This window comes from Rhinatrema bivittatum, chromosome 2 (assembly GCF_901001135.1).
Source record: "Rhinatrema bivittatum chromosome 2, aRhiBiv1.1, whole genome shotgun sequence".
NCBI lineage: Eukaryota > Metazoa > Chordata > Amphibia > Gymnophiona > Rhinatrematidae > Rhinatrema > Rhinatrema bivittatum.
In genome coordinates, this window is record NC_042616.1 from 737,881,640 (window position 1) to 737,895,154 (window position 13,515).

The following is a 13,515-nucleotide window of genomic DNA, read 5'->3' on the forward strand; positions in this document are numbered from 1 at the left end:
ATAGTATAGATGTAATTATGTACCAAAGAGCAAATATATTTTGAATTTTGCATACTGTGTTTTTGTCTTATGCACTACACTTTTAATGTAGTATGTTGCACATCATTTAGGGCTTAGGCATAAGTGATAAATAAAAGAAACATGATGGCAGAAAGAGACCATATGCACATCTAGTTTGCCCATCCACCCAATTAAGTTAGCTTTATAAACTTCCACCACTTCCTTAGGAGTGTCCTATATTTATCCCCATGCTTTCTTGAACTCTGATACAGTTTTTGTCTCTACCACCTCCACTGGCCCTGTAAGTCTTGTAATCTCAAGAGGGTGGAGCTTATCACTTGATTTGAGAGGTACAGGCTGAGATCATGAAGGCGTTTGGGACTGGTATAATGCATTCAAGCGTGTATCCCCTTTATATTATATCTAGGACCCACCAGTAATCTGGGTCCACTCTGCACAGTATCATAAGATGCGACCACCTACTGGTACTAGTGCTGAAGGGGCCAAAAGAATGTCATGGGAGACAGCAACCACTTCCTATACCTGCAGGAAGATTGCCCTTTGGCCTTCTAGCTCCTCAAAAAGAATGGCCCTTATTGCATAATGTATATGGGGAGGAACATCTTCCTCCTTTCCCCTGTGCGTATCCCCAAAACGATGCCACTTAAGGACCCATGCCCCTGTGAAGGTTCAATCCTCCAGCAGCCTTTGCAGCTTGGGGTCTCCTAGATTTCTTACTATCTTCTCCAAGTCTTCTCAAAACAGCAATCCTCCTCTAAAAGGGAGTTTGCAGAGTTGCAACTTGGATGCTGAATGTGCTGCCAGGTCCATAGACTAAGGAGTCTCCTGGCTGCCACACCAAAGACTAATGCCCAGGCGGATATCCTAATATTTTGGATCAGTCAGGAAAATCACACCCGATTCTAAGCATGCCATATCTGCATTCTTGGGTAGCTGCTACACCCAAAGTAATGGAGAAATTACTTACCTGATAATTTCGTTTTCCTTAGTGTAGACCGATGGACTTAGGACCAATGGGTATAGTGTACTCCTGATAGCAGTTGGAGACAGATCAGATTTCAATCTGACGTCAGCCTAGTACATATACCCCTGCAGGGCGCCATGCTCTTCAGTATTCTCTTCGAAAAGCAATTGTGGATATATGTGTGACTAAAAAACTTGCATAACTTGGTTAACTTGAACTGGTTGATGTGGTTATAGCTGGGGACCGCCAGTGCACTCAACCAAGAAACGCCGACACCCGGTAGGTATGGGTGTCCTAATTAGAGGAAAGCTTGGCTTACCCGTGTTTGTCTTGTTCTTGGGGATTGTTCCCCCGAGGTTTCCGTAATTATCGGCAGCCGTGGGTGGGATGCTGAGTCCATCTGTCTACATTAAGGAAAACGAAAATTATCAGGAAAGTAATTTCTCCATTTCCTAACGTGTAGCAGATGGACTCAGGACCAACGGGATGTACAAAAGTTACTCCCGAACCGGGTGGGAGGCTGCCCGTGGCCCACTTAGTACTGCCCTTGCAAATGCTGTGTCCTCCCAAGCCTGAACATCCAGGCGATAGAACCTAGAGAAGGTATGAATGGAGGACCATGTCGCCGCCCGACAGATCTCGGCAGGTGACAGCATCTTGTTTTTCGCCTAAGACACTACCTGGGCTCTGGTGGAATGGGCCTTGACTTGTAGAGGTGGAGGCTTGCCTGCCTCTACATAGGCCGCCTTGATAACTTCTTTGATCCAGCGGGCTAGGATTGCCTGTGAGGCTGCTTCCCCTTGTTTCTTCCCGCTGTGAAGGACGAAGAGGTGGTCCGTCTTTCGTATGGATTCCGACTTTTCCAGGTATCTGATTAGAAATCTGCCGACGTTCAGATGGCGAAGGCGGTGAGATTCCTCCGAGTCCTTATGCTCGTCTGGCGATGGTAGCGAGATGGTTTGGTTTAGATGGAAGTGAGAAACCACTTTTGGTAGGAAGGAGGGAACCATACGAAGCTGTATGGATCCCGGTGTGAACCTAAAGAACGGTTCGACAGGACAGTGCTTGGAGCTGCGACGGGCCGAACAGACTGCCACTAGAAATGCAGTCTTCAAAGTTAGTAGTTGGAGGGACAGCCCGTGGGTGGGTCTGAAGGAGGCTCCTGTTAGGAAGTCTAAGACTAGATTGAGATTCCATAAGGGTACCGACCACTTTAGGAGTGGTCGGATCTGCTTGACCCCTTTCAGGAAGCAGGAGACGTCGGGGTGAAAAGCTAGGCTGCCGCCCTCCACCTTGGCTCTGTAGCAGGCCAGCTCGGCCACCTGTACTTTGATGGAGTTGAGAGACAATCCCTTCTGTAAGCCATTCTGCGGAAATGCCAGAATCGTGGGGATCTTGACTGCCCGCGGGAGGATGTTGCGGGCAGTCACGGTCTTCACACCAGGCTTTGAATATTCTCCATATTCATATGTAGGTTAGAGATGTGGAAAACTTGCATGCTCGGAGCAGAAAGTCAATCACCACCCCCAAGAATCTGCTCTTCTTCAGGCGTGTCCTCTCAATGGCCAGACCGTAAGATAGAATAGAGTTAGGTCTTCGTGGAGGATTGGGCCTTGTTGGAGCAGATCCCTGTGTGGAGGTAAAGGGAGGGGGCTCCATGTCAGTAGTCTTCGCATGTCTGCGTACCATGGCCTTCTTGCCCAGTCTGGGGCCACTAGAAGTACTTGGCCCTTGTGGTGTTCTATCTTGTGGATGATCTCATCCAGTAGTGGCCACAGAGGAAGGTGTATAGCAGGACTTCCTGTGGCCAGACCTGGACTAGGGCATCGATCCCTTGGGATTGTGGTTCCCGTCTGCAACTGAAGAAGTTGGGAACTTGGGCGTTGGACCAGGTCGCCAGGAGGTCCATGGCTGGTGTTCCCCAGTGGTTTATCATCAACTGGAAGGCTGTGGCCAACAGCCTCCATTCCCCTGGGTCTAGACTATTTCTGCTGAGGTAGTCCGCAGTGATGATGACGACTTTTCCCGCGATGTGGGCAGCTGAGATCTCTTGTAGGTTTGATTCCGCCCACTCCATTAGGGGTTCAATTTCCAGGGACACCTGTTGGCTTCTGGTTCCTCCCTGTCGGTTGATGTAGGCCACTGTTGGGGCGTTGTCCGACATGACTCCTACCGATTCGCCCCGGAGTCTGTGACTGAACCGTAGGCAGTCTAGCCTGACTGCCCGTGCTTCCAATCGGTTGATGTTCCATCCCGACTCTTCCTTGTCCCATTGCCCCTGGGCAGTCAGTTCTTGGCAGTGGGCTCCCCACCCTCGTAGACTCGCATCCACGGTGAGCAGGTTCCAGGTCGGCGGGGATAGCCTTACTCCCCTGCTCAGGTGGTCTTCTTGTAGCCACCACTGTAGCTGGGTTCGAACTTCCTCTGGGAGCTGAAGTCGAACGGAGTAGTTTTGGGACACTGGATTCCACTGTGACAGCAGGGAACGCTGTAGGGGCCGCATGTGCGCTCTTGCCCATGGGATCACTTCCAGTGTGGATGACATGAGGCCAAAGACTTGGAGGTAGTCCCACACCCTGGGGCGAAGACTGATCAACAGGTTTTGCAACTGGTTCATCAGCTTTGATCTCCTTGTCTTGTCTGGTGTCGAACCTGACTCCCAGGTATTCCATAGATTGGGAGGGCTGCAGACAGCTCTTGTTTGTGTTGACCACCCACCCGAGGTTCTCCAGTAGAGTTTTGACTCTGTTGGTTGCCTACTGACTTTCCTCTAGGGATTTTGCTCTGATCAGCCAATCGTCCAGATATGGGTGTATGCGGATGCCTTCTTTCCTCAGTGTCGCCGCCACTGCAACCATGATTTTGGTGAACGTTCGGGGAGCTGTGGCTAGCCCGAAGGGTAGTGTCCGGAACTGGTAGTAGCAGTCTAGGATCGCGAAATGTAGAAAATGCTGATGCTCGTGGTGGACCGGTACGTGCAGGTAGGCTTCTGACAGATCCAGGTATGTGAGGAATTCTCTCGGCTGTATCGCTCACGGAAGCGAGGGACCTTCAGGTGACAGTTGACAGACTTGAGATCCAGAATGGGTCAGAATGTACCCTCTTTCTTGGGAGCAATAAAATAAATGGAATAGTGCCCAGTATTTTGCTGATGCATGGGCACCGATGTTATGGCCTTCAAGGTGAGCAATTTGGTCAGTGTGGTTTCCACTACCCTCCTTTTGGAGAGATCGTGGCAGGGAGATTTCACAAATTTGTCTGGAGGAATGTTGTGGAAGTCCAGATAATATCCCTCTCGAATGATGGTTAGGACCCACTTGTCCAAAGTTCTCTCGACCCATCTTTGGTAGAATAGGGCAAGCCTGCCCATGGCTTCTTCCTGTGGATGGGCCGGCTGATTTTCATTGTGGGGTGCAGCTAGGGCCTGGGCCAGAGCCGGCTCCCCTTCCTGCTGTGTTTGTTCTGAAAGGACTGGCCCCTGCCTGCGGGGCAAGATGCTTGATATGTATTTTTTTATGGTTTGAAACGCTGTGATCCCTTGCCCTTAGGTGTTCGGAGGGAGGGGCGTTGGCTTCTCTTGCTCTTGTCCTCCAGTGGCCACGGTACTGGGGATTTGCCCCATTTGTCGGCTAACTTCTCCAGTTCGCTTCCGAACAGGAGGATTCCCTTAAAGGGCAAACTGGTTTGCATTCCTAACTGCAGGATCCTGGAAGGCATTTAACCATCGAATGCACTCCCAAATTGGTTCCTCTGATGATAGCTGCTTCTGCTGGGAGAGTCTTTTATATATATAAATATATATATATATATATATATATATATATATAACACATTTTAATTCTGTTGAAGAGCTTCTGGGTGCATTGGGTGACTTTTCTTTTAGACATCACTTCAAATTCTATTGATGAGGTTTCTTCATTCTCCAATGCAGAAAAGGCCTTAGGTAGGGGTAACAGTGAGGAGGAGTGGGTGTCTTCATCACAGGCTTTATTCTGCCAGAGCTCACTGTTATCCAATTGTTCCTGGGTTTTTTAATCCAGATGTCTGACATTTCTGTGGGAGTGAGGGGCTGATGCACAGGATGCTGCAAAGTTGGGGAAAGTGAGTGTCTGTCACATGTCTTGTTCTACCAGAGCCCATTGTAAACCATTTTTTCCTGGGTTTCTGAAATTTCTGTGGAATATCGGCAAGAGATACTAGAAGGTTCAAGGAAGGGGAGGTTAACAGAAACCTGGACAATTCCTCTCCTCGAGAGATATGGGACAGTTTAGATTTAAGTCTAACCCCCTTTAATAAGACCATACTCCTGATGCCTGGATGTAAGGGATATTGGTCTTAAGGGGCTTCCGGACCCCTAGAAGCATGGATCCCCCTCCATCTGTTCTTCCCCTGAGATAGGGAGATCTTAAGAGCATCAGTAACTTTAGTGCTGGTAATGTCCTTTTATGAAAAAGGATTACAACCTCCTCTGATCTACATTCACCTTCTTCCAAGGACTGCCAACCTAGAGGGGTCTAAGCTCTGATAGGGATTTTATTCTGGACCCTTGTATTAGGGTTTGATCAGAGGAAGCAGACTTCTTGCCTGCTGCTCAAGCTCCCTTTGGAGGTGGCCTCCATCAGCCAGCTCAAGAGAGGGCTCTGGGAGGGAAGGGTGGTGTACCTTCCCTAATTTTTGCATAACTGAGAAGGCCTGGGTCATCAAGAGAATTAATTCCAGAGAAAGATTCTAACAGCTCTCCTCCCCCCAAAAGGTCCCTCCTGAGGATCTTGGGGTCCAAGTCCTCAGTTGCCCAGGATTCTATGTACTGCCTTTCCCATAGAGGAGGAACCTTTCTCTTTGCAATTTCCATGGAATTATCAGGTAATCAGGGTCAGCCTTAACCACCACTGCACCAGCTATGTCCGCCTGCTCCCCATGAGAGGAAGCCACCTTCTCCACCATCGTTTGTTCTCACCCTTGTTACAGTCAGGGCACAGGGTGCCAGAAACAGTAGGATTTCTGTTTGTGCAATACACTGCACACCTGTGTCCTCTCATCCATATATTTTTGTTTTAAATAAATAAAATAAAAAAATTGCTGCAATTCCCCTTGCAATCTTCCAACTAATGCTGGACAGTCGCATCATCCCCAGCTTATGTGGGTATCTCTTGGCATGCTTCTACCCTCCCACACCTCTGCCTTCCAATGCCCCCGCTATGGCTGCTCTGTTCAGACCACAGGAGACTGCTACTGATGATGTGGCTTTCCTGTGCCTGCTCTAACACATTTGAGAGCTACCACAGTGCTTCCCTGCCTCCCTTGATGGCACAAAGCATGCCGCTCAAGGCCTACTTATCCTTGCCAAGGAGGTGAGGCCTCTACTGCCTAGTAAGCTCCTTTTCTGGAATGGAGGTTCAGGCATGGAATTGGGGGGGGGAGTTGAGAAGCTTAGGCTCTTCTACATTCCCATCCTCGGGCTCCCATCCTTCTAAAGAAAAGGAGGAGAGCTTCTACCTGCTAGGGGCACGTCAACCAAACCCCTTAGGATAATGGGAGCAGACTCAAGGGAAAGCTCAACCAGAAAGGGAGGGAAAAGAACCCCTCTCTCAGGGGACTAGCTAGAACAGGGGGAAGAGCAATCCCAAGGAGCTACTCCAGGCCATGGCCACACCAGGGCACTGGAAGCAGAGTAGCAATCCATCTACGCTGTCAACAGCTGCTGGAGACAGACTACTGTTTAGCCTCAGCCTTACCATTCCTTATTCCAAAGGGTTTCAGTCCCCTAATTATTTTTAGATTAGACTGCTTGCTGTGGCTAGACCTTCAGGAGGGGGAGCTTCTCTCCTGGATCCCTTTACTGTAACATATGTCTCAGAAAACACACGGGAAGACATTTTCTTTTTAGAATTTTACAGATAATTCATTTTTTATTAGTATTGAATCATAACAGCATGCATATGTTTCATTATATCATAATTGGTTATAAGTATTTTATAAAATGTCTTACTGGGGAGAAGAGTACAACACAATGTACACTCTGGTAAAGTCCAGTATTCCAACCACTCCTTATATACAGTTTCTCTGTCTCACCTCTGACATTCTGCATGCAGACAATAGTCAGCTCCTTACACTAGTTCACACATTTGCCTTTTCTACAAATAGCTTAATTTCCCATACCCCCCACGTTTCCCTTCTGGTGTTCTCATACACAGTTTCCGTAGTGAACTTTGGGTTCACCTTTTCTGGTCACGGTGATTCACAGGCACATGTACACGTCCTCTGCCAGATACCAAGTTTCCCTATGTTGCTACAATGGTTCAAGAACAGAACAAGTTTCCACAGTTTCACAGCCCATAATGCCTCGAGAGGTCACAAGTTGCTGCCAAACTGTTACAAAAGGTTAGACCTTGTCCCTACACAACTACCTAAAGCCACACCTCCTTTATAGTTGATGGAATATCACAAAGAAGAAAAGATGTGTATCCTCTGCCTCTGGCAGTTGTGGAGGAGGAAACTCCCACATGTAATGACTGGTCTAGCACGAAAGAAGGAAGTTTGTTTTTGTAGATGTCGCTAAATTGACATTCCTAATAGAAGAGACAGCATGAGAAGTGATCTAAAAAAGCTGGGAGAATGACTGCATGACAGCTTCATTTCAATGCTAAAAAAAAGGCAGAGTTACGCAATTAAGGTGCTACAATCATAGGGCATGGCACATGATGTGTAGGGAGAGGGGAATACTAAAATCCATGAAGCAAGAAAACGACCTCAAAAAGTGCAACAAGAACAGATGGCCAGAAATAGAGATATAACTAGTAAAAAAAAATAAAAATAAAAAAGTGATAATGCCATGAGACTTAAGGCTCTCCTACAAGCATGGTTCCAGCATAAGTATCTCACCAGCCTCTGCACTGAAGACCAAAGCAAACAATTCATTTTGTTCTTCTGCTATGGCTCTGTCCTCCCTGAGAGCCCCCATACTAGATGCCATCCTTATCTAATGGTCCAAATGACTCCCATAAGAAATGGCATGCTGGGTTAGACCAAGATACATCCAAAAACAACTTTTCAAAATTTTATCAGTTTACAAGTTTTTTGAGAGCAGGTATCAGAACATTTCTGGTTCAAACGTAATCCACTGTCTCTTGCGAGCAATGCGCTTCAAACAGTATCAGTATAACATCAAAGTTCCCAAACCATATGCCAGCACTCTCTCTGCCAGACTATCCAATTTACTACAATATTTGCAAGTATGCTAACCCAAAAAATGCTTTACACCCAAATACAATTCTTATTCAACTCTACCCCTTTAATTCAATCAATCAAAATGATATACTTTTGTTCAACACAAGACAAATCCACTTATTCAATCCAAAACATAAACCCATACAGTACAGCCCATGTTTCTACAATATGCATTTGCCATTTTTTGCAATGTGGCTGAAGTAGTAAGAAGTCTATGAACTTTTCTAACGAACTCCAGTTTCGGGACTGGTTCTGTTCAAAATCTTTGTGAGCGACACTGTGGAGGGGTTAGAATGGAAACTTTGTCTTTTGCAGATGATACCAAGAACTACAGACAGAACAGGCCATAAATAGTGAAAATAAATCTGCAACAGAGTGGACACGCCTGAAGGAATAGAGAATGAAAAGTGATTTAAGAAAACTTGGAGTGGTCAAAGATTTGGCAGCCATGATTCGATATATTGGACAAAGTGCCTCTAGATCAACCCTATAAATATAATACAAATGCCACAAGAAAAGGGGGTATGTTAAAGCTTAATGGTAAACTATAGCAATACGGTACAATGCTTGAATTTAGATTGTAGCAAAAGGTGTGGCTAGTGCCCCAGCATACCGAAGAAATTAATCAAGATGGCAAAAAGTCAAGCGGAAGAGAGGATTGCCAAAGAGGTAAAGAGTGGTAACAAAACATTTTTCAGATATATCAGTGAAAAGAGAAAAGTTCAAAATGGTATAGTGAAATTGAAAGGTGGAAAGGATCAATGCGTGGAGAGAGACGAAGAAATGGCAGAAATATTAAATGAATACTTCAGTTCTGTGTTCACTAAAGAGGACCCTGGAGAAGGACCGACACTAGTTAACAAGAAACTGGAGGGGAATGGAGTAGATGTAACTCCATTTACAGTAGAAAATGTATGGGAAGAGCTGGTGAAACTGAGGGTGGACAAAGCCATGGGGCCTGATGAAGTTCATCCCAGAATACTGAGGGAGCTCAGAGATGTGCTGGCAGGTCCGCTGTGTGACCTATTCAATAGATCCCTAGAAACGGGAGTGGTGCCGAATGATTGGAGGAGAGCGGTGGTGGTCCCGCTTCACAAGAGTGGGAACAGAGAAGAGGCTGGTAACTACAGACCGGTTAGCCTCACTTCAGTGGTGGGAAAAGTAATGGAGTCACTGTTGAAAGAGAGAATAGTGAACTATCTACAGTCGGGAGAATTGCTGGACAAGAGGCAGCATGGATTCACCATTGGAAGATCCTGTCAGACAAATCTGATTGACTTTTTTGACTGGGTAACCAAGGAATTGGATCGAGGAAGAGCACTCGATGTCATCTACTTGGATTTCAGCAAAGCTTTTGACACTGTCCCGCACAGGAGACTGGTGAATAAAATGAGAAGCTTAGGAGTGAGTGCCGAGGTGGTGGCCTGGATTGCAAACTGGTTGACGGACAGAAGACAATGTGTGATGGTAAATGGAACTCTCTCTGAAGAGAGAGCGGTTTTAAGCGGTGTACCGCAGGGATCGGTGTTGGGACCGGTCCTTTTCAATATCTTTGTGAGCGACATTGCGGAAGGGATAGAAGGTAAGGTATGTCTTTTTGCGGATGACACTAAGATCTGCAACAGAGTGGACACGCCGGAAGGAGTGGAGAGAATGAGACGGGATTTAAGGAAGATGGAAGAGTGGTCGAAGACATGGCAGCTGACATTCAATGCCAAGAAGTGCAAAGTCATGCATATGGGGAGTGGAAATCCGAATGAACTGTATTCGATGGGGGGAGAAAGGCTGATGTGCACGGAGCAGGAGAGAGACCTTGGGGTGATGGTGTCTAATGATCTGAAGTCGGCGAAACAATGTGACAAGGCGATAGCTAAAGCCAGAAGAATGCTGGGCTGCATAGAGAGAGGAATATCGAGTAAGAAAAGGGAAGTGATTATCCCCTTGTACAGGTCCTTGGTGAGACCTCACCTGGAGTATTGTGTTCAGTTCTGGAGACCGTATCTCCGAAGAGACAGAGACAAGATGGAGGCGGTCCAGAGAAGGGTGACCAAAAAGGTGGAAGGTCTTCATCAAATGACTTATGAGGAGAGATTGAAGAATCTAAATATGTACACCCTGGAGGAAAGGAGGAGCAGAGGTGATATGATACAGACTTTCAGATACTTGAAAGGTTTTAATGATCCAATGACAACGACAAACCTTTTCCATAGGAAAAAAATCAGCAGAACCAGGGGTCACGATTTGAAGCTCCAGGGAGGAAGATTCAGAACCAATGTCAGGAAGTATTTCTTCACGGAGAGGGTGGTGGATGCCTGGAATGCCCTTCCAAAGGAAGTGGTGAAGACCAGAACTGTGAAGGACTTCAAAGGGGCGTGGGATAAACACTGTGGATCCATAAAATCAAGAGGGCCGTCAATAAAGAGTGGGTGGCTCGCCAGAATGACGGCTACTGCCTGGAGATAATACCCTTATTCAATAAACATACACATGGTTACTGTGACTCCAACATCACTCTAAGCTACAACAGCAAGAGGAAATGTGGAAAAAAGGATTCGCACTCACAAAGTGGGGAGTAGCTGGCTTGTTACGGCGGTTACTACCCCAAACCAAATAAGCCTGATACTTCACTTTCAATGCATATCCAGCATAGCTCTCTGCTTCAACGGTAGGGGAGAAGAAAAACTGATACTTCACGCATAGCTCTCTGCTTCAACGGCAGGGGAGAAGAAAAACTGATACTTCATGCATATCCAGCATAGCTCTCTGCTTCAACGGCAGGGGAGAAGAAAAACTGATACTTCACGCATATCCAGCATAGCTCTCTGCTTCAACGGCAGGGGAGAAGAAAAAAGGATTCGCACTCACAAAGCGGGGAGTAGCTGGCTTGTTACGGCGGTTACTACCCCAAACCAAATAAGCCTGATACTTCACTTTCAATGCATATCCTGCTTCAACCGCAGGGGAGAAGAAAAACTGATACTTCACGCATATCCAGCATAGCTCTCTGCTTCAACGGCAGGGGAGAAGAAAAACTGATACTACACGCATATCCAGCATAGCTCCCTGCTTCAACGGCAGGGGAGAAGAAAAACAACCAATAAGGGCTGAATAACACAGTCTGGGTAAAACAAATAAACATGGGTGTAGCTTGCTTATTGCGGCGGTTACTACCCCTAACTAATCAAGCTTGATATTTCACTTGGTTGCAGCTCCATCACTGCTCTCTACATTAATGGTGGGGGTGGAAGAGAAATAGAACCAAAGAGCTAAGAGAAACAGATAAGTATGAGAAAAAAATGTGAAGCTTGCTGGGCAGACTGGATGGGCCGTTTGGTCTTCTTCTGCCGTCATTTCTATGTTTCTATGTTTAACATTCCCCTTTTCTTGTGGCATTTAAGCTGTGATTCAAAGCCAAGAAGAAAGCTGGGGGGGGGGGGGGGGGTTGAAAGACTAATGTACAAAGATCAGGAGAGGACCTTGGGGTGATTACGTCTGGCGATCTGAAGACAACGATGGAATGTGTCAACGCTGTAGCTAAAGCCAGAAAGATGCTGGGCTGCACTGAGAAAGAAATAGCCCGTAGAAAAAGGGAGGTAATAATGACCTTGGTGAGGCCTCATCTGGAGATGCATCTCAAAAAGGATAGAGAGGCTATCTATTAGAGACAGGATGGAAAGGGTCCAAAGGAAGGTAACTAAAATGGTGAGGGATCTGATTCAGAAGACCTATGAGGAGAGATGAAGGATCTAAATTTGTATACCTTGGAAAAGAGGAGATTGACAGGTATTAAAGACATACAAATTTCAAACCTTTTACTTTGGAAAGGAAACGGTAGAACCAGAGGTCACAAAATGAAATTAAACTCCGGGGGGGGGGGGGGGGGAAGCACTTCTTCACGGAAAGGGGTTAGATGCTTGGAATGTCCTCCCAGAAGAGGTGGTGAAGAACAGTAAATTAAAAACACTGCAGATCCCTAAAGGCTTGAGGCTGAAAAAGAAGAAAGGGGTGGTGTAACATTTCTGCATAGAGGTAACTTCCTACCATAAGCAAATTGCTGGACAGACTAGATGGACCATTTGGATTTTATTTGCCATCGTTACTATGTTATTCACTTCCTCCAATTCCAGGGGCACATCTTAGTCCAGCTTAAAAAATGTGCGCTAAATTTCAGCACACATTTTATTTACTCATGCACTAAAAACTTATGAATGTTGTAACCTAACTGTATGCTAATTTATTGGGAGTTAAAACGCCCACCAACCCAAAAATGTGCACACAATAACATGTTTAGCATGCTTAAAATACATGTACTAATCATGTTTTCTGAAGGTAAACCCTGAGCACAAGCCCCCTACCCCATGAACTCCAGGTTCATTCCTGTGGTCTAACACTAGCCCCAGAAACATTATTCCACCTCTCATGAATGAAATTTCCAGCATTAAGAAAACATAAGTTAAGTCTATGCACCTCTCCGTATTTGGGGAGGTAATAGTTAAACAGTATCAGTATAACATCAAAGTTCCCATGTAAATCCCATGTTAAAGCCTTTAACATGGGATTTACATGAAGGAGTGCTAATTTGTGCACTGAACTCCTTGTTACATCAGGAGTAAAGATGAATGCACAAAATCAGCACACAGCCAAGCACATCTTAGGGACTCTGCATTTTGACTCATTCATACTATTATTCACCCATTGAATCTGGAATAAACTCTCCAACCCCACCCTGAAATCCAAAATGCCATCTCCTTTACAATATCCAATTCAAAATTAAAAAACTAACTTCACCTATCCTGATTGCTAACATCTTCTGCACTTCTCTCTTTGGCCCACACAAGCTACCATGGTTTTCATTTACTTGTTGTAAGGCAGGGATGACTAGAGCAACAAATAAAACTGAAATGAATGTACAAGGCCGTCCTACCTTGACCATATTGCACCATACCAGACCAAAAACACTTGGCGAAATTATTTGTATCACATGCATTCGAAGCGTCTACACCAACTCAATTTCCACTCCGCCTTTAGAATAGGATTCCAAACTATTTTGCCAAAATGAGAGATAGAGCCAGCAGTTTCTAGAAAGTTCCAAGTCTAACCATTATGGAGCTTTTAAAGGCTAACATATCTTTCAAAGGACTAATGAAACAGATATGGTATTACATGGCCTATCAAGAAAGGGGTGGTATAACAGACATCATCATACTTTTAGAAGTTACACATGTATTTAATGTATTTATATGCCACCTTTCAGGCACTTGAAAAGCAGATTACATTCAGGTACTGTAATGTACAAAAACACC

General features: G+C 45.7%; 1 protein-coding gene across 1 annotated transcript in view; it reads right to left on the reverse strand.

Moving 5' to 3' along the window:
* The window catches only part of NUDCD1 (NudC domain containing 1), a 358,283-nt gene that overhangs the window by 343,954 nt on the left and 814 nt on the right, over positions 1 to 13,515 (reverse strand). The gene's annotated exons all lie outside the window — the stretch shown is intronic.